This window comes from Mytilus californianus, unplaced genomic scaffold (assembly GCF_021869535.1).
Source record: "Mytilus californianus isolate M0D057914Y unplaced genomic scaffold, xbMytCali1.0.p SCAF_12, whole genome shotgun sequence".
In the NCBI taxonomy this organism is placed as follows: domain Eukaryota; kingdom Metazoa; phylum Mollusca; class Bivalvia; order Mytilida; family Mytilidae; genus Mytilus; species Mytilus californianus.
In genome coordinates, this window is record NW_026262604.1 from 63,633,058 (window position 1) to 63,653,790 (window position 20,733).

The following is a 20,733-nucleotide window of genomic DNA, read 5'->3' on the forward strand; positions in this document are numbered from 1 at the left end:
TTGGAATTTTTCATATATTTTTGTTCCTTAATGTATTGACTATGATTTAGATTTCATTCATGCTAAATTTTACAAATAGTTTGTTTTTCCAACCTTAATAAGAATACAAAAAAAAATATAAATAAAGAAAAGCAACAGCATTATAGCATAAAATGGGATAACTACTTCTGGGTCGATAACTCTAATAGTGGACGTTATTCCCCAGCCAAGTATTTAAGTACTTTAGAACTATCAAGAACATAAGGATAATCTATGTATCTGTTATCAAACGTAGAAAACCACTTGAAATTATGAAATGTATCTCCCTCTTACATATGAAAGATTGTATATTTTAAATCCTTTTCGTTAAAATCAACTCGTCGACGTTTTCTTAGTTTTTTTAAATTTTCCCATCGGGCATCAGTAAAGTGACATTAATTGTAGAAGTGCCGACTTGGTGCACTTAAATTGCTACCATTTAATGTTATTGCGTCCATGATACGGTATTTTCAAATGTTAAAAACGGGAGACTTAACGTTCCAGAAATAGTCAATATATTCAGTAAAACAAGTTAAATATTGTTCGTTATATATATCTTCAACGATAAGATAAAAGCTAATGCTATTAGAGGCTTGCTGTAAATTTATGTGGCAATCTCTAATATTCTTAGAGTAACACTTCGAACGTTGTTTGTGTCTTGTAAATGACATACATAAAAAGAACTAGAAATATCCCAGTGCATTAATGAAATATATGTCCAAAAATAATTTCATCATAACAACTTCAAATACCTGATTGTTGTTTCTTCAAAATATATTTTATATTATTTTATTTGTAATAAAATCATTCAGTTTCAAGCTGAAAGTGAAGTATATGAAGGTAACCAAACGTTCTACCTTTAGAACAGACAGTGGTTCCATAACTGGCGGAATGGGAATGCATGAGCAATCAGGTTACTAGTATTGTATGGAAACCTAGGTATTGGATTTAAATAGTGATATGGTTTATTCTCGTTGCAGTAAAGAATTATAGATTTCACTATTATAGTACATTGATTTTTAAAAGAAGACATAACTTACTATTTAAGATAAATGATGCACAATGTGTAATTTGATAGCTGCACTGAAAGTTATATTTATTTCATACAGTAATTGCACGACTTTACGACACAATCAATTACTTCATAAACAAATTATGCTTCGTGTATGTAAAAATAACTTAATCTGATAAATCCATAAACAAACCTAATATTTGTTCGCACTGTTGATTTAATTTATCAAGCGTGACATATCCTGACAGTGTCACTTTATCAATCTAAATCATGATGAACTACCAGTAATATTCTATGGAAAATTGAATTTACCACCGCAACTAACTTTAAAGATATTAACAGTTAGAAAAGTGCAGAAGAACCGAATCTTTTTATTAAAAAGTCTGCAGACACAGAACATGGTGTTGATATGCATGCAAAGAGGTTTTGTTTTATCGCTGAATTAGCGTTAAACAGTTCTATATTACACTAGTAATTTTTGGGGCCCTTTATAGCTTACTGTTCGGTGTGAGCCAAGGCTCCGTGTTGAAGACCGTACTGTGACCTACAATGGTTTACTTTTATAAATGTTGACTTGGATGGAGAGTTGTCTCATTGGCACTCATACAACATCTTATTATATCTATATATCATGAAACCGATTATTAAAAAGCATTGACCATTTTAGATTTTTTTATTGAATACAAAGTAAAAAACAAAAGTTGTTAACGATATTCAAAACTCGCAAATCCATTGTCAATATATACAAATCTAGATAACAAATATGAATCTCCTGTTATGCATGCTTCACACGTCATGCACACTGAGGTAGCACGTCACAATAAAAGAAGCAAAAGATACCTAAGAGATATTCAAACACATAATTCGAAAACAAAACTGGGATTGGCCTATAAACAACAAAATACAAAACACAACATAGAAAACCTAAGACTGAGCAACATGTACCCCTGCCTAAAATGGCAGTGATCACAGATTCTCCAGATGGATTAGCATATGCGGGAATCGTCGTGTTGCCAATGTTGCTAAGACATAGTTGGTTAATTTACAATTCTGGAAAGGTTGAGACGCAGACATATTGAATCGGTCGAGAAATTCGTGAATTTTAAAGATGTTTATTGTCGATTTAAGATTATCATCATCGTTATCCTGCCGAAGCAATTTTGTTTTTAGTATCAGATGCACACATATATTTATGAAATTCAAGCACCAGTGCTGTGATAAGTCTTATGTAGACGCATAAAAAAAGAAGTCTGTTATCGTTGATGATGTTTTAAAGCTTGTAAACTTTTAATGGAGATAGTTTTAGTGCTGTCTTAAAATTTTATTAATAATTTATTTTTGACGTAGGACGACATAAAATTCATTGTATTGAGTCGGAGTATGTGCTGTTTTTTGAAGAAAAAAACAAATGGCATGACTTTTGTATAAACTACCCGTGTATTTTTATAGTATTGTGAACAAAAATAAAAAAGCGAAAACATATTAACATGTTTGTGCTTCAAACATAACAAACTCTACAAATAGGGTTAAGAGGAAGAACGATTGTTATAGACATTACAGGTTTTATTATCAACATCACGAATTGGTTGATTAGTGACGTGTTTGCTGTGTCTCAACACATGCGAGATTGCCGTCTGATCCCCAAAAAAAAAAAAAAAATAAAAAAAAAAATACGGATTTTGTTATATGTCGTAGCAAGGTATTTTTATTGAATCTGTTTTCGCAAGGCAGAGGATCAATTCAATGCAAGTGACATTACCCTTCGCTACACATCCGGTCGATCTAGCAATTGGAATTATTGGAAATATTGCAGTTTTCTCAGGGTTTTTATTATACGTGGTTCAGAAAAAAATAGAAAGAAACGTTTAGGGATGTATTCCTCTGACATATCAGTCTCGTTGAAATCTCGTTCTGGAATTATTTCCAAAACATGTGATAAAAGTAGAAAATATCAATGAATTTAAAAAAATATTATAATCAAACTTAAATCTGTGAAAAAATTGTGTATTTACAATCAGTAGTTTTTGAGTAATTAAATTTTCAAATTTTATAACCAATAAAGTCAGTCTCATTAGCCAAAATGTTGAGAAAATGGGTAAGAGGTACAAGAAATGATTTTACCAGAAACATGTACATCCCATATCAGTTTTTTCTTTTCAAATTTCTTAGATATGTATTTTTTCAATCATTTATAACAAAGAAGTTGAAATAATATGCTTTTTGTTCTAAAAAAAGAGAAAAGTCCCAAATTTTCAAAATTGACAGCACGGTAGATTTGACACGAAAAGCAACAAAATTTTATAAAACTTTCTTATATTAACACCTACCTATAGATTTTTAAGTTAAATTTATTCAGATTGGTCCACTTCATCTTTAGTGAAATAATGAACAAAAGTGTAATTGTGAAACTATGATTTTTTTCATGATAATAGCCTAAACATGGGTAAAAATTGTTGAAAAATGGGAAAATCATCAAAATTGGATACTTTCAAATGGCCGTAGCAAAAAAAAAAAGTGCACCATCATATGATTTTTTCTTCACCAATTATTTCTTTACAGTCATATAAACCCAAAAATCAGGTTAAGAAAACAAGTTTAATTCTAGGAATTTTTGGCTCCTCAGAGGTGTACATCCTTAAGATCAGGAAAAAAATTTACCAAAAACAAAAACAAAAGGGTGCAGTTATAAATTTTAGGATGATCTAAAAATATTCATTTAAAGAGTCGCACATTTTTTGTCTTCTGAAACAATCGTTTAAGGGATTTTATACCCATGGAATATATATTACCATAACTGTATTTGGCAAAGCCTTTCTGAATTTTGTGTCATCAATGTTACTCTACTTCGTACATTATTTGGCCTTTTTATCGTTTTTAGCGTTACTGATGAGTCTTTTGTAGACGTAACGCATCTGGCTTACAAAATCAACGATGAGTTTATTTAGTATCTATCTCACAGAAAGGAGAAGGTACATTTTCTGGCTCGGCACTGTAAATAAACAGAACATTTGAAAAGTATAACACTGTGTAGTATTTTTGTTTAATCTTGTTAATCAAGCTTGTTAAGAAAACGTACATTCATAGAAAAAAAGCGCTAAAAAGATTTAAATTAAATCAATTTTGGCTAAATTTATATTAAGAACAAGTGTTGCCAAAATATGTTTCTATCGTGAGGAGATGACTTCAAAACACACTCGTATGTTTATATAATTGTGTACAAAGTTGTATTTCTCTGTATGTGTTTGCTAAACAGCAAGGATTCTCTGTAATTTTGTCATTTCAACAAATTTACTGTCATTGCATGGTTGTAAAATCAATGATATCGAAATTAATGATCGACCGAAACAAAAAGAAGCAATATTTACTCGTCAATGTATAAGACACCAGTTCATTTTAGCGCCAAGTTGGCCCTAAATCGTACTGTCGCCTTTACTTGTAACCTTCGGTTGATTACTATGATCGAGTATAATAGATGATTTTGTTCTGTAATAAAATGCAAATCAAAAATAGAGGGAAACGTCGTATTAACCGTCTAGCTAATGTATATGGCGAATTTTTAATTATTGTTTTTAATTTTAATTAGTTGTTATTTTTAAGATGTTATACTTCTGGCAGATAAAATGAAACTAAATATGCAATTTCTACAGAATATTTTTATTCCAATATTAACTTGATAGAAGGTCCAATTAACAACGATCGACTGTTACTTATTTCATTACACTCCAGACTATCGTCGCTAGTAATTAAGCTACTTCAGCCAAACAAAAAGTTATTCTATTATTTTTATGAAGGACTCCTCCGCTGGTAACCTAATAAATTCCCGGAATATTTGCAATTTACATAATCCCCAGCTGCATACAATATTTGATTACATTGTTAATAAACAATGACAATCTATTTCATTTATTTAATGACTGGGTTGGATAAATCGTTTACTTCTGCGTTGATGCTCAAGGTAATTGGAATAAAATAACAAAAACTCTCTAAAACAAACAAAACACTTGGAACAATTTTATCTGTGTAAATTGTAATCATGTATTCATTTTAACTAGAAAAGGTGATATCGAATGAATACATATAGTGATAGATTGTTTTGTAAAAGGAACGTATCAGTAATCTTTCTGTTCAATCATGTGAATTTCTCATTGGTAAAATGTGTAAACATGTCCATTCTTCTTTGCATTGTATGAGCATTGTATGCAGATGAAAAGGTTCAAATTTAGAATATAGAGTTTTTTTTCATATTTTATCTGCTTTCCGTTTATTTTTGTTGTTGGATCACACTTTCATACTCAGTCACACTCTGACTGTTATATAAGTGAGAGGTTTAGCTAGCTATAAAACCAAGTTTAATCCACCATTTTTTACATAAGGAAATATCTGTATAAAGTCAGGAATGTGACAGTTGTTTTCCATTCGTTTAATGTGTTTGAGTTTTTGATTTTGCCAATTTTTAAAGGATTTCGTTTTTGACTTTCCCTTGGAATTCGGTATTTTTGTTATTTAACTTTATGTTAGCAATTGAAGATAACTCTGACCATGATAGCTGCTATCCCGTATATGACTGCTCCGACTACATTCAACAATTATTAAACAAATCTTAATAAAAATATCGGCTTTGGTTCATTATTATTTGTTTTTGATACTATTATACAACCATAAGAAGTAGGTTACTTCAACCTAATTGTTTGGTAATCAGCATTGTACATGTACTTTTATATCAGAACACTCCAAACGTTTTATGAAGATCGGATCAAATCAGCGTCAACCAAGCTTAACGTACAATACAACTAAGACCAGATCATCACTAATACCCCTTTAATTTGTCGTGTTATAGCTTGAAATTACATCTTATTATGTCATCTTGTCATCTTGTCATGGTGTCTTTAATACGGCAACAGATACTTAATTTTCTCATATTTACAACATAAGCAATTATCGCAAACGTTATAATTATCAATGACAAAACGTCGTTTAATGATAGAGTGTTTCTGCTCACAAGGAAGCTATTAAACCAAGAGTTCCAAGTAGTGAAGTTGAAATCTTTCCTTTCAATATTTTACGGACGTCATCACGAGTTGGTTGACCGTTGTGAAATATATGTTTCACATATGACGACGGATATGTTTCAATCCCATCCTCGATTATGACATACAGAATTAGACTTTTCACCGGGTTTGTACTTACACGAGCAATACGACGGGTACCACGTGTAGAGCAGGGTGTGCTTACCCTTCCGGACCACTTAAGATCACCCCAGGTTTTTGTTTCGGCTCGTGTGTTGCTCAGTCTTTAGTTTTGTATGTTGTGTTTTGTAAACTGTTGTTTATCTTTTGGTCTTTTTCATTTTTCAGTCATGACGTTGTCAGTTTATTTTCGACTTATGAGTTTGAATGTCCCTTTGGTACTTTTCGTCTCTCATTTACGTCACATTTCATTGAAAGCATTTGACTTTGATTTACCTTCAGTAGGAAGATGTCATTATTTGAAACTTCGACTAATAATAGCCATCTTTTGGAAAAAGGCATGTTGTTGTAATACATATATTAGTGATATAACTTGGTACATTTTGTAGTAGTGTTCTTAGCTAAGTTTTGGAATAAAACTAATGTTGCAGCAATTCTTTCTGGAAAACCTGACATTAAATAATTACGACAGTTTATTTTCTATAACAAATGGTATAGTACTGATGCTCGTAGAGTGTCAATCCCCTTGTTACATGAGTTACAAGGGCTTAAGTTCAGACTAGATTTTAACTATTTCAAGTTTATAAAGTTTTGAATCATCCTAAAACTAGGGTTGAAAATTTGTTGGGTCATGTAAAATTTAATTCTTGTTTGGTGCTCATGAAATCTTTTGCTGTCAAACATTTGTAAACACTTGATCTGTGGCACAAAAGGTGTTGGTTTTACCGGAAACACGTGTCGTGAAAAAAAGCATCGGTATTATATTATTTTAAAATAATGGGTTCGATACCTCTTCTGAAGGATTATCCGCTCAATTGTCATGGCATAACAGTTGGCACGTTTTGAATGATACATTTTTTTCTGCTAATTATGGACGCACGCAATTAACAAAGTGTTGTTTTCATTATTGATAGCACCGAGTCGATATCACTGCTGGTTGATAATTAGTTCCTGAGTATTTACTTAGCGCAGTAGTTAGTGTTTAGGTACTGATATGATTTATAACATGCTTTTCTTAAATTTTCCAATAAATTTAGAAATTATTTATAAACTAATGTTCTCACTTTCTCAGAAAAAGTTGACGTTAGATATAATGAGCTATTTTTTCTAAAGTCACTTTTGGTCATATAGCTCTTCAAGTGTTCAAGTGTTTAGATAAAAGAAGATGTGGTATGAGTGCCAATAAGAAAACTCTCCATCCAAGTCACAATGTGTAAAAGTAAACCATTATAGGCCAAAGTACGGCCTTCAACACGGGGCCTTGGCTCACACCGAACAGCAAGCTATAAAAGGCCCCAAAATGACTTGTGTAAAACCATTCAAATAGGAAAACAAACGGTATAATCTATATACAAAAAGGGAAACGAGAAACACTTATGAACAACCTCAACAAACGACAACCACTGAACATCAGATTCCTGACTTTGGACAAGTGAAAACAAATGCAGCGCGTTTAAACGTTTTAATAGGCGCCAAACTTCACCCTACATGAAACAATAGTGTAACATCACACCATAGAAAATCACACAATAAAATATCAATTTTAAAATTTTGTACACATTCTTATCTGATTTTGGCGTACCAACTGGTTTAATCCAAGCACCACTGATCAGTCTTATGTTGAAGAAACGCGCGAATGGCGTACAAAGTTATAAGTAAGGCGTCTTTGATGATTTTTTGTTATGTGTCCATGTCTTTCACATGTTTTGCTTTGAGGGCTCCTGATAATTAGATATTATGAAAACAGCTGCGGACGCTCGAAATTACTGAAATGTTTTTTTTTTTTATATTTTGTAAATTTATACATTTTGTGATTGTTTTAAAACCAACCTTCGTGTAAAGTTGATTAAATTTGACTGCCTTTCTTTTTTTGTAGGACCTTTTTAGTTTAAACACTGTGTAAATGCTGTCAAATGTCCTATATTATTGAATTTCCAAAATGGTGGTAACGATCATATACAGTTTTTGTTAACAGAAACACGAGTGACGCTCTCTTAAATTATACAGACTTCATATATTTTCTCTCGATGTATTATGCAGTATTTAAATCAGAAAAAAAATCTAATTTTCACTAAACTAAGTTTACAAGTATCAGTGTTTATGTTGACTTAACAGCAAATTATTCATAACGTACAACTAAACCAACATGAAACAACATCCAAAGAAATTTGTCCTTTGTTAAGGATAGTAGTAGCTATTTTGTATATTTATCATGCCGATATTTAGTCATTTTGTTTCTATAAACTAAGTTATCTATTACCTTTTAATTTTTCTTAATAGTCAAAGCTGTTGAACATAGGCAGTTTTACAATTAGTCGATGTCGAGGAACTTTATATCTCAATTTTTAGTATTTTCATTTTTATTCTACATTATATAATTCCTTATTTTTTTATTACTTGACTCGATATTAAAAGTGCGAGTAATGTAGAAATCATTTTAATTATCTGCATAAAACATATGTCGCAGCTCTCTTCGACGACTGAAAATAACACAATATTCTGCAGCTGTATCTATGATTATTACAGCATCAAAGAACAGGGCGATATGTTTTCCATGATAAAAGCAATCATATTTCATCAATAATACAATGATAATGACTAATTACCATAGATGATAACTAGCAATAATCAGTGAATTATTATTTTTTCTTTGATCTAAATTTAAAATTTCCTAATGTGTGATTATATATGTTATGGGATATTTGATTCGTTTATATCGTGTGATACGGATGTTTGCAATACTAATAATGTACATATCTAGTAGTCGATAAAGTATAGTTCTGTGTTTTGTTAAACTTGGTAATCTATTTATCATATGGCCCCAGACCACAATTAATGATCCCGCTTTTCGTTGTCCACGAATATAGTTCCTTTTAATTAAAGTGTATTTTTTCTTTATTTATTTTCTTTCCCTTTCTCATACATTTCTTACTTTTTATGGATGTTTTATTTTAACTGATTTTGATATGGAAAGAGTGATTAGGCCAGGTGTTAAAGGTAATATTTACAGATTTTGGAACATCTCTTGACTTGTCTATAGGGGTATGGATGTGTATTTGCTGAACTTGTAAGATGTAAAGTTGGATATAATTTTGGACTTGTACTGTACATTACACACACAAAAGATTTGACCAAAAAAAGCAGGTAAATTTTTTTTAGATCAAAACGTTATTAAGAACTAATAGGGGAATTAATTGTGGTCTGTGACCTAAGACGTGCATTTCAGCAAATTTTGAATTTGTACTTTGACAACTTCTCTGAATGATCTATTGGAAATAATTTGTCAAACTACATGAGAATAAATGATTTCCACCTTTATTTGATAGAAATTTTGTAAAAAAGTAACTTTTCAGCTAATATGCCCGATATATAGCTTTTTCATTTGTTTCAATATTTTTACAAAAGTAGCATTCTTACTTTCGCTCTGACATATTTTTCTGATTTTCTATTTGTCTTTGTGGTATTTAATTTAGATGTTTTACTCATTTGTGAACTCTGAAAACAAAGAAAAGTAGATAAAAACAAAAAGTGTGCAAAATGCGCTGTTTTAAAGGTCTAAGTCTAACAGTCCGTACGAAGCAAGTGAAATATAAGGTTCTTTGCACATAAAAGTTGAATTCCTTTAAACAGATTTCACTGAATCTGTATCAAAAGCACTTATTACTGGTTGTTTTACCTTGTCTGTTTCGCACACTACCTTTAATTTCTTCTGTTGGATGGCTAGTGGTTAAAATATTGTCCTTTTGAGGCTGAAATTTCATGCAGGTTTTAAACAGTTATTTGAATAAACTTTGCAACAGACCATACTGTCTACATATATAGTTGAAAGCAACAGTCTTGTTACATCCAGGCTTCATGTTTCATCATATCTAAGCAAGGATTTGAGCAAAAAGAAGCATATTTCCTTCTCCCATATCATTTATTTACTTTTTAATATGAAAATATGGGGAAAGGCCTAAATTGACAACTTGTCTTTTTAAGCTTGACATTGCTTAAGACCATGTCATCCTCATCTGTTATGCTATTTGATACTAATATTTCCATGAAAAGTAAATTTATGATATATAGAAGGTTTTTATTTTAACTTAACAACTTCAGAAAATTGCTGTAAGTAGAAAATATTACATTTCATATAAGGCCTCGCTTCATTTGAAAACCTCTACTTTTTGGCACAGGCTCATATAACACTGTTGACAAGCGGATGACGGTAACTGAAGTTACCACGATCCCAATATGGCGGAGGGAAATCCCCGTAAGATCTTTCCCTCTTAATTTGTTTGTTTTTAAATAAATGTGGCTAACATTACTCAGCCGTCGTTTGGTTATTAACATTTGCAATGAATCTGTTAAATATTGACATTAAACAGTTGTCCATTACTTAGAAAATAGAGAGTGAAAAAAGTACGTTGATGATGGTAACCGTTCATGTTATTTTTGAAAGATCGTGGTAACTGATTTCTGGGATGGTGGTAACTTGGCAAAAGGTTGTATAAAACGTCAAACTAATTACAATTTTAGCCGTGATGTATGGGTCCCCTCACCCTTAAACTAATTTACGTTACGTATTTCGTCCTATATTATGATCCATAGTTGAGTACTTCGTATCGGTATTAAGGGCGGATCCAGACACTGTGAAAAATGGAGGGGTGTGCAAGCCAGGGTTTTTCAGAAAAAAAGGGAGTGTTAGTACTTTATTTAACATTTTTATGCCCCCGCCGTAGCGGTGGGGGCAATAAGTTTTACCCTTGTCCGTCTGTATGTACGTACCAAAATTGGTTTCCGTTCTCTAACTTGAGTTTGCCTCAACCAAATGTTATAAAACTTATACACAACCGTTCTAGAGTTATGCCCCTTTACAAATAGAAAAATTGCTGAATTTTTAGTTTCTGTTCTCTACTTAAGTTAGCCTCAACCAAATGTTATGAGACTTACACACAATGCTTATTACCACAAAACTCAGATCAAGTTCAAATTTGGATAGTGTCACTTTTACCGTTCTTCAGTTATGTCCCTTTATAACTATATGATATGCAAGCGGGGGCATCATATGTGTCCACATGTGGACACTAATCACATTTATTTGTCAATTTGTCACATGAAAAAGACAAATTTTCCAATAAAAAGGGGGGTGTCAATCCCCAGCACCCCCCTTTTTGAATCCGCCACTGAGTATCGCTCTAGATCTTTATATATAACCAATTTCATAATATATATTCACCATTGTAATTTTTGTGTTCTATCGAAAAGACAATACTATGGAAGGCACCAACGAAACTGAAAGAAGCTTGATTGTGGTAAGTTTTTTTTTAATTGTACACAGGTCTACACTCATTTTAAAATTATTTATTTGCACCATTAAAGTCCTTAGAATTAATAATTGCTTTTAATATATTCATTACAGAACATCTGGAATTTCTGTTTTACTTATGTAAAACATAAAATGTGTAACGATTCCTTCTATTCACTATATGCTTTGATAAATGAGGATGTGTGGGAATATGATTTTGAGATATCAATGGGGAAAAAATACCTTTCCGGCAATGATTTTAGAAAATGAAAAATATGGAATGATTGGGGCTAACATTTTGTTTCAGGAATTTGCGAATTTAACTGACATATATACCTAATAATTGTAATTAATGTGATGTCGATTTAAAGGATGTGTGTCTGACAAGTTTGAATGGTATGAAATGTTTTCCAGAGATTCCTCTCTGGTTTCACTATAAAGCCGAACACAATTATATGTTTATATCCGGTTTCTGTTTCCCAAACCTATTATTTTGAGGAGGGGAGGAGGGGGTCTGATCCCGAAATCCCAAGCTGAAAAGTTTGAAATCCAGAAGCCCCGAATTTAAAAAAATTTTAATTCTGACATCCTGAAATTTGAAATAGGAATTCCCGTATCCCAAAAGGATCAATCCGCTTAAAACCGCCTAATCTCGGAGTCCCGAAAAAAGTCCCCACCCTATATTGTGATGCCCTAAGAAGGCATACTCTTATGCCTAGCATTTCTTGAAATATGTTTAACTTTTGATTTTTCCTTCATTACCTCAAAGTAAATTGTTTTTTTTTTTTTATAAAACTCCTAAACTCCTATATCTATCTATTCAGTTTTGACAAGAGACAGGAATTGCATATAAATCTGTTTAAGGCTTAGTCTTTTGAATTTTCATTTGTTTAATTATTTAATTCTTTGTTGAAACATATCTAGTTTTTAGTTGGTATTACAAGACTGGTTGTGAAATTGTTGCATTAAAGCAATTTTCATTTTTCAAAACATTTTAATTTGTTTCTTGCGCTAGTATTGGTCTATACTCCAATATACTAGTAGTGGTTTCAGTTAAGACGGGTTATTGAGTTTCATTTCATGTATAGTGATGTTAAACACTGTATGATTAAAAAGAAACCTCGTGTAATATAAAAGTTACCATCATCTCCTAACTATTTTGATCGACAGTTACCACCATCCCATCTTGGAGTTACCATCATCATCGCATTCTTATTGTGTTCAATTTTCTCAGTAACGGACAGCTGTTTAAGGTTAATATTTTACAGACTCATTGCAAATGTTAATAACCAAACGACGGCTGAGTAATGTTAGCCACATTTATGTAGAAACAAAGAAATTAAGAGGAAAAGATCTTACGGGGATTCCCCGTCGCCATATTGGGATCGTGGTAACTTCAGTTACCATCATCCGCTTGTCAACAGTAATATAAAATCAACTTTTTGCCAATTTTCATAAGTCTGATACATTCAGTATGCTATCTATTACTTTAAATAGATAATATCTTATACATAGAGACATTGAAAGTGCAATTTTTTTGTTTTTTGTTTATTTTTTGAAGCCAAACTTTGATAGTTGAAATTGTTCTATTTCAACGTCACAATTCAGCAACCAAAGTTCACATTTTCCATAATAGATATCATATGGTTTTCAAAATGGGTAAACTGTCTCATAATACACTAAGCTTAAATCATGCCAAGTTTTATTGAAATTGGTCAAGTATGTTGACCCCTAAATCTTTTTTAATGCGACAAAACGTTATAAAGAACTAATAGGGGAATTAATTGTGGTCTGTGGCCATATACCATGCCAATATTCATTCTCAAAGGTTGTAACAAAAACGTACAATGTTGATATCATAACGCATAACATGTTTTTTTTAGAAACATCAACACATTCATTAGTCAACCTAGAAGTTGGAATAAACCACGTGCAATGCAACAGAGAAAATAAAATAGCATAAACGTAACTGTCAATACCGTCGTTGTCTAAGGAAGTTCAAGGTACAATTGCTTGATGAATAATTGATTGAAGTCCAATGACAAACATATCATGAATATAAAGACCAAAAACAAATCAATAATAAATCGAAAAAGTTCTGAAAAGTAAGCCAACAGGGACGACGGTTTGAACTTTTGGACTGGAATAAAAGGGGAACGTTGGATTCAGGCAAACGTTTGGTTTGCAACCGCCCATAATCTGACCATTGTTGCATATCCTTCCCTTTGAGAGTTTTACGGGCATCATCATCAAGTGGTTTAACGTTATGAAATATCTGTGTCACTGACAACCATGGATATGTTCAATTTGCTCTATCCATTCTTCCGTCATTTCTTCTTCGAATGTGAATTAACCGAATGAGACAGTACTTACTATGAGAAGCACTACGCATGCCACATGTTTATTCTTATGGAGCATCAAATATGAACCGTGTTTTGTCAGGATGTGTGATGCTCAGTCTTTAGGTTTTCCGTAGAGCTTTCGTATTTGTCGTTTGTTGTCGTAGTTTTTCGTTTCTTGTCATCATTTTCATGATTTTGTCGCTCAATTGTCGGCAAGAGTTTTATTTTGTCTCTGGTATCGATTGTCTGTCTCCTTTCGTAAGGGTTCCTTAACATGATGATAACCTTGCTTTCTCTCAAAAATTAGTAATCAATGTCCATAAAATATGGTCGAGTAAAATAGACAATTTGTACCTAAGTTTTGAAGTCTCTGTTGCGATTGACCGGTCAGTAATCGAAACAGTGAGTAAGCATCAGAGGCAATTGAACAAATGAAATTATACTAAACATTAAATGAAGGCATCAAAAATATCTAAAGGTGCACTTAAATAGGACGACAACTGTAAAAAAAATGCATATACTTTTTGATTGGTCTTTGAAAAAAGTGCTTAAGAGGTAACAGAATAATTCTTGACAACAAATCTTAGAAGATTGGACACCATGGATTGAGCAATAAAGATGTAATATCCCCGTGCGCAGCAGTAGGCAGTAGTAAACCTTGTGGTCATATTCTGGAAGACATTTTCCGAATTGTACAATCGTATTTTAATAGAATGATTAGATTAGCACAACGAAGTACTGAGAGAGTGACAAATTGTTTCACGTAGTTGCTCAGTTTAGAGTACATTTAATATTGAGTCTTTGTATCCTTGATGAAGGAAAGAAACCTTATGATGTCGATAGGTCAATTTGTTCCGTAAAAGTCTATCACAGATTTTCCGAATAAACGAGTTGTGGTTATTATTTGGATTATTCACTTTTAGCACACTCACTATAAAATGGTACTAAGTGATATTGTGTAAATCTTCTTACTAAAGCCAAATTGTTTCGATATTTTGCAAGTTTCAATAGTTGAAATTACACATGAACGTTCTGATTTTAAAGGTATAAGGTAATATATGTTTCAGCAAATTTACAGGAAATGAACAATAGAACCTGTATCTAGCTATGTTTTAAAATGCGTCATCTCAGATTTCTCCAAATTCTCGACATGATCAGTCACTCGCATCAACACTTCACAATTAGGCAAAAGATATAACCATTCAATTTCAGATTTGCCTAAAGTATAGCTAGGAAATTCAATAGTAAGTGCGATCCCTATCAAGATTATTTGCAAAACACACAACACTATACATATACTGAGGTTTTCGACTGACATGTTTAACATTCCAAAAACTGGTCATATTCAGTATACCCTTAGGATATTTCACGGTTAATTACAAGAAAACTTTGGTAGATCATGTATGGACACATACCACTTCAATGGTGTAAATATAAGAATAATCTTAAGAGATGACAATGTTGGCATTAGCTAGGTTTAACGCCTTTAACGTCTCTTTTTAGTCTATTCAGACGACGTGGCTGCGTACCTTTTCCCGCCTTCCGACTCTTTCCTAATCTAACGAAGAATATGATTTATCCTTCCTTTTTATAATTCTTTATTATTTACATTGCAATAATAATTGTAAGATATCAAACGATTGTACAAAGGTTAGTCTGTTTGGATGAGCACAGTGAAAAGAAGGTATCGGAAATCAAAACTTCTGTATATATCCATTCGTGTGTTATGCATAAAGTACAAGTTTATATTTTGCGCTTTAAAAAACAAGCTTGACTTTACTTGTCTGCAATACATCATTATCAAATACTATGGATTCTCTTATTTTTGTGGAAGCTGATTTTCATGGATGGAAGAAATTTGTGAATTTCGTGGATACTTGATTTCGTTTTTTGCCAAGGTTTGCATACAAGCTTATAAAAAAATTGTATTTTGTTGATTATGTATAGTCGTGGTTTATCCATACTCACAGAATCCAAAAAAATAATTACCCACATAATGTGTACAAAAGATATCGATTTCACATTGCAGAATTTCACATCCACCAAAAGGTGCTGATAATTGACCAAAGATATCAAAAATTTGAAAATGCATAAACCAAAATATTCCAAAGTAAATTAAAAAAAAGAAGGAAGTGAATAAAACCTGACAAAATAAAACGCTCGAGTATATCAACCAACGGACCGAACGGATAAACAACTGACATATTCCTGACTTGGGTCTTATTTTTTGTCGGGACATACAAGGTATTGTTTTCGAAGGTAAATATAAAGGTATATATCGTGTACCGATGCTTTAAATCTAATTTGTTAGGTACAAACCTCTGCAAACATGGAGGTAAAATAAATGGTGTTAAAAGAAATTCAACGGTGAGAATAATTGTTCTTCTTTTTATTTTTTGTACGAGCATAGTAAAGGGTTGTTTTTGAAATGTTGGTTATTTCTGAATATTTTACGAGATTTTTTGTCATTATTTATTTTCTTTACCATTTAAGCATCGCAACAAACACAGAAAATAATCGTCTTTTACAGTATTATAATAGAACTGTCTCTGATTGCTTTTCTGATTCCAATTAATACGCAATTGACGGATCGAAGGGTAAATTATAGCTTTCAAAAATCTTTTAAACTTCTTATTGAAATTAATTACAGTGATAGATACTAAAAAAGTCAGTCTTGCCTAAGAAATGATGATTAATGATCATTAATGACAGAAGTTGAAGTTATCAAGAATTCATTAGCTACTGTTCTCAAGTGTACCGTACAACGTTGACCTTGGTTGTACTATCTCATTTAAGAAAAATACCAGAAATTTTAGTATACTTTTTATGATAGTGTCCCTTACTTTTTTTCTAGAATCAGTCATTGATAAAGAAAGCTAAAATTTATTATAGTAAACAATGTATTACCCCAAGTCCTGTTGCTATTTGAAACTCATAAGTAGAAAACAGATTGACGATGCCATGGCTAGAAAAGATAACCGGTCAAAGACAAACAAACATTTACAAATCACAAAATAGAAAACTGAAGAATGACTAAAACGAACCAAAATAAAAATCGAGGGTGATCTCAGGTGCTCCACAAGTTTACATCACTCATGTACGATGAACATTAAACGATTACCTCACTAAGTTCATATTAAGTTAAATATCAGTATACACTGTGACATGAATTATTCTTGATATGGTATCACTGTAGATTAACTGTTTACTTAATATTAAATTTTTCAACATAGTAAAGATTTTATACACCAGGAATAAATTACCTTAACTGTATTTGGCAAAACCTTTCAGAATTTCGAATTCTTAATGCACTTCAAATTCGTACTTCACTTGGACTTTTTAACAATTTTTGATTCGAGCGTCACTGATGATTCTTCTTTTTTTGGTGAAACGCGCGTACAAAATTTTGATTCTGGTATCTATCATGAGTTTATCTATTTCTTTATTTCGCGATCTATTTTAACTTGATTCTGTTCCTTGCAAATGCACATTTTGCTCATGAAAATATGTTAGATATAGATGCATATTTCCCATACACATATTGTATAACTGAATAAACAATACCGATAAATTTTCTGAAACATCATTGGAACTGTTAGACCATTTTTAAGCCGGTCTATTGTATTACAATTGATTTTATTTATAAAGATCGTTTTCACAGTCAATCTAATTGTTATGAATGTTGTCAATGTCCCAATGGAAATTGGATAATACTAAAATGTTACCAGACGTTCTGATAACGATCGTTTTAATACATGCTGTTCCGAAAATATTTTCCTCTACAATTGGTGCCTGTTCTAGAGTTAACATGTTAAATCTATTAGTGTGGTGCGCTTTTTAGAAAACTTTTTCTGTATATACGGTTTAATTTCCTTAAAGATGTAATCCATAAATCAAATTTTAATTATTTACAGTCATTCTTTTGATTAAGACAAAGTTAATGTTAGATTTAGCCAATAATGTGGACGTGGATATTTATCATCTTGAACAAAAGTAATTATAAAGGGCACAACAAGAGGTCAAAATGTAGATATGCTAACGGAGCACCACAAAATCCTAGATACAGATGTAAACGTCTTTACTTGTTGTTGGACGTAAAACTGTTTCGTTATTTGAGTCTATTTGGGCAATGTATCGTTTTCTGGAGTATGATTTGTATCCCAACAATACAAAGTTATTAAGGATGTACTTAGGTAAAGTTAAGGAATTTTTGTCAGATGTTTGGACTTCTTTTTTTTTTTCTTATGACACATGGTAAAATATTTTGCCCCATAACACCAATTTTTCTTTTCATACAAGACTTCAATAGCATATAAAAGGTCATTTACCAAAATTTGAGCAGATTCTAGATTTATTTTCTTTCGATTTCAGACCCAAATAATACCAATGCAAATATAAGATAAAAGTCCGAGTCAGCCTTTCCCGCCATTTTTTAAAATCAAATATCTTGAAAAGGAGGTCCATAACCTATCAATATGCTTAGCTTATTTTGTTCCTTAACTAATGCTCTTCTGACTAATAGTATCAAATTTGAATTCTAGATTTGTTTTATTTCACCTAAGTACATTCTTAAGGCCCATGTTTCGTCTACATATGACATTGTTATCTCACTATTAGAGCTACCAATACCAATAGAAATTATCAAAGTGGAATGTGTATTGCAAAAGTATTTCAGAGTTTAAGGTGCGTGATTACAAACTACCTTTCTGTAATCCTTCCTTGATTTCGATTGTAATTTTTTCTCTAAATATGAATATATCTGATATGAAACGAACTGAAACTATAGCTAGGAGCTATGTTGTCAACGTGAAGTCAATATGAACAAATAAAAACTAATGAATTATCCCTTAAATCGTTAAAGACAAAGGTTATGATAATGAACTGTTGAAGTTATATCATTCTGTAGTGTATCCGATTGGAGTTGAACATAAATTCGCTTATTATTCATGTTATTAAATAGAATTAAGATAATATTCTTTTTTTATTCATTACGATTCTGCACAAAACATATTTTACCGCGCTGGATCGTGTTTTCCGTGTCTGTTTCAAGCGTTTGGTGTTTGAAACATATTTAAAAGTACAGACACCGATATAACTGTGTATGGAGACATGATTTCATAACCAAATGTTTATCATGTTCAAATAGTTATCAGTAACTGCGTGCACATGTTCGATGCCTCGCTTATTATTTCAGGCATGAATGTTACATCAGAGTTGAGATACGGATTTGATGTATGCCCACTCGACACGCGTTTAGTACTTCTGTGCCATTAGATATATATGCAATTTGACATCAACAATATGTTGCTTTAATATTCATTGTATAAAATCACATATTACATAGCAATAATATTTGAAATAAAATCCATTTATAGAAATAAAATACGATATTAGTTCATTTTCAGACGTCTTTTTTAAGCATCAGTATAGTACATGATATGCTTGTATAATGTGATGTTTATTGTACAAAACAAAACGAAAATAGTTTTGACACTCTACAGAAATATTAAAACTTACAAATGGACATGATGGATGGCAATTTTGTGTGTAAAATTATATTTTAATAATATCAAATTATTACCAAAAGGGATCCTGGTTGGAACAAATCATTTTACATGCTATTGTTGGACTACGTGTACATTCTTATTGAATGGGGTACACAATTTACCTGTATATGTATTTCTTGAAGAATATGTTTCTAAGTATATTTCGGTATGTGTTTAAATTGCAACATTACTTATTTGGAAAGGATATAGGTACGATAATGTTGTCAAGTCATTAATAATTGCATATTTTGGTATTAATATTGATTCACTCATAGGGTCTTTGCATCGGAAATAAACACATTTATTCTAAAACCAGATACTGGCATGATACGGGTTATGTTCTTTTTCATATATTTTATGATGGTATGATACTAAACCCCTTACGGGAGGGATTGTACTTGATTTTCATATGATGAAGACATAATCTTTCAATCAGTTTAATTGAGGTCTGGGGCTGGCATGTCAGTAACTGCTAGTAGTGCATTGTTCATTTATGTATCATTGTCATTTTGTGTAGTTTCTTTTGTTACCTATTCTGACATCGGACTTGGACTTCTTTTGAACTGACTTTTACTTTGCGTATTGCTATGTGCTTCTTTATTCTACATTAGCTAGATGTATAGGGGAAGGGTTGATATCTCAAAAAACATGTTTAACCCCACCGCATTTTTGAGCCTGTCCCAAGTCAGGAGCCTCTGGCCTTTGTTAGTCTTGTATGTTTTTTTAATTTTAGTTCATTTATATGTTTTGGAGTTTAGTATGACGTCCATTTTCACTGAACTAGTACAATTTTATTTTGGGGCCAGCTGAGGACCACCTCCGGGTGCGGGATTTTCTCGCTGCGTTGAAGACCCATTGGTGGCCTTCGGCTGTTGTCGGGTTGTTGTCTCTTTGACATATTCCCCATTTCCATTTTCAATTTTATTATATTTCAAATGCAAAAGAAACTGTTTTTCTGTGTGTGATATTTCCCTTGTTTTTCGGTGTAATATTTCCTGTGTTTTTTGTGTATAATTTTCCTTTAATTGTTTTGTGTATAATATTTTCCTTGGTTTTGTGTATAATTTTTCCTTTGTTTTGTGCATAGTATTTCCCTTGTTGTTGTGAATAATATTTCCTTTGTTTTTTGTGTATAATGTTTTCCTTGTTTTTGTGTGTATAATTGTTCATTTGTTTTTACTGTATAATATTATCCTAGTTTTTATGTATGATATTTCCTTTGTTTTTGCGTATAATATATTTCTTTTTTTTAGTTCAGTAGTCGCAAACTCAACGATACATATACAGAATGCACGGACATTGATAATTTGAAAATTGCTATTTTGTTTGAATATCATGAGCA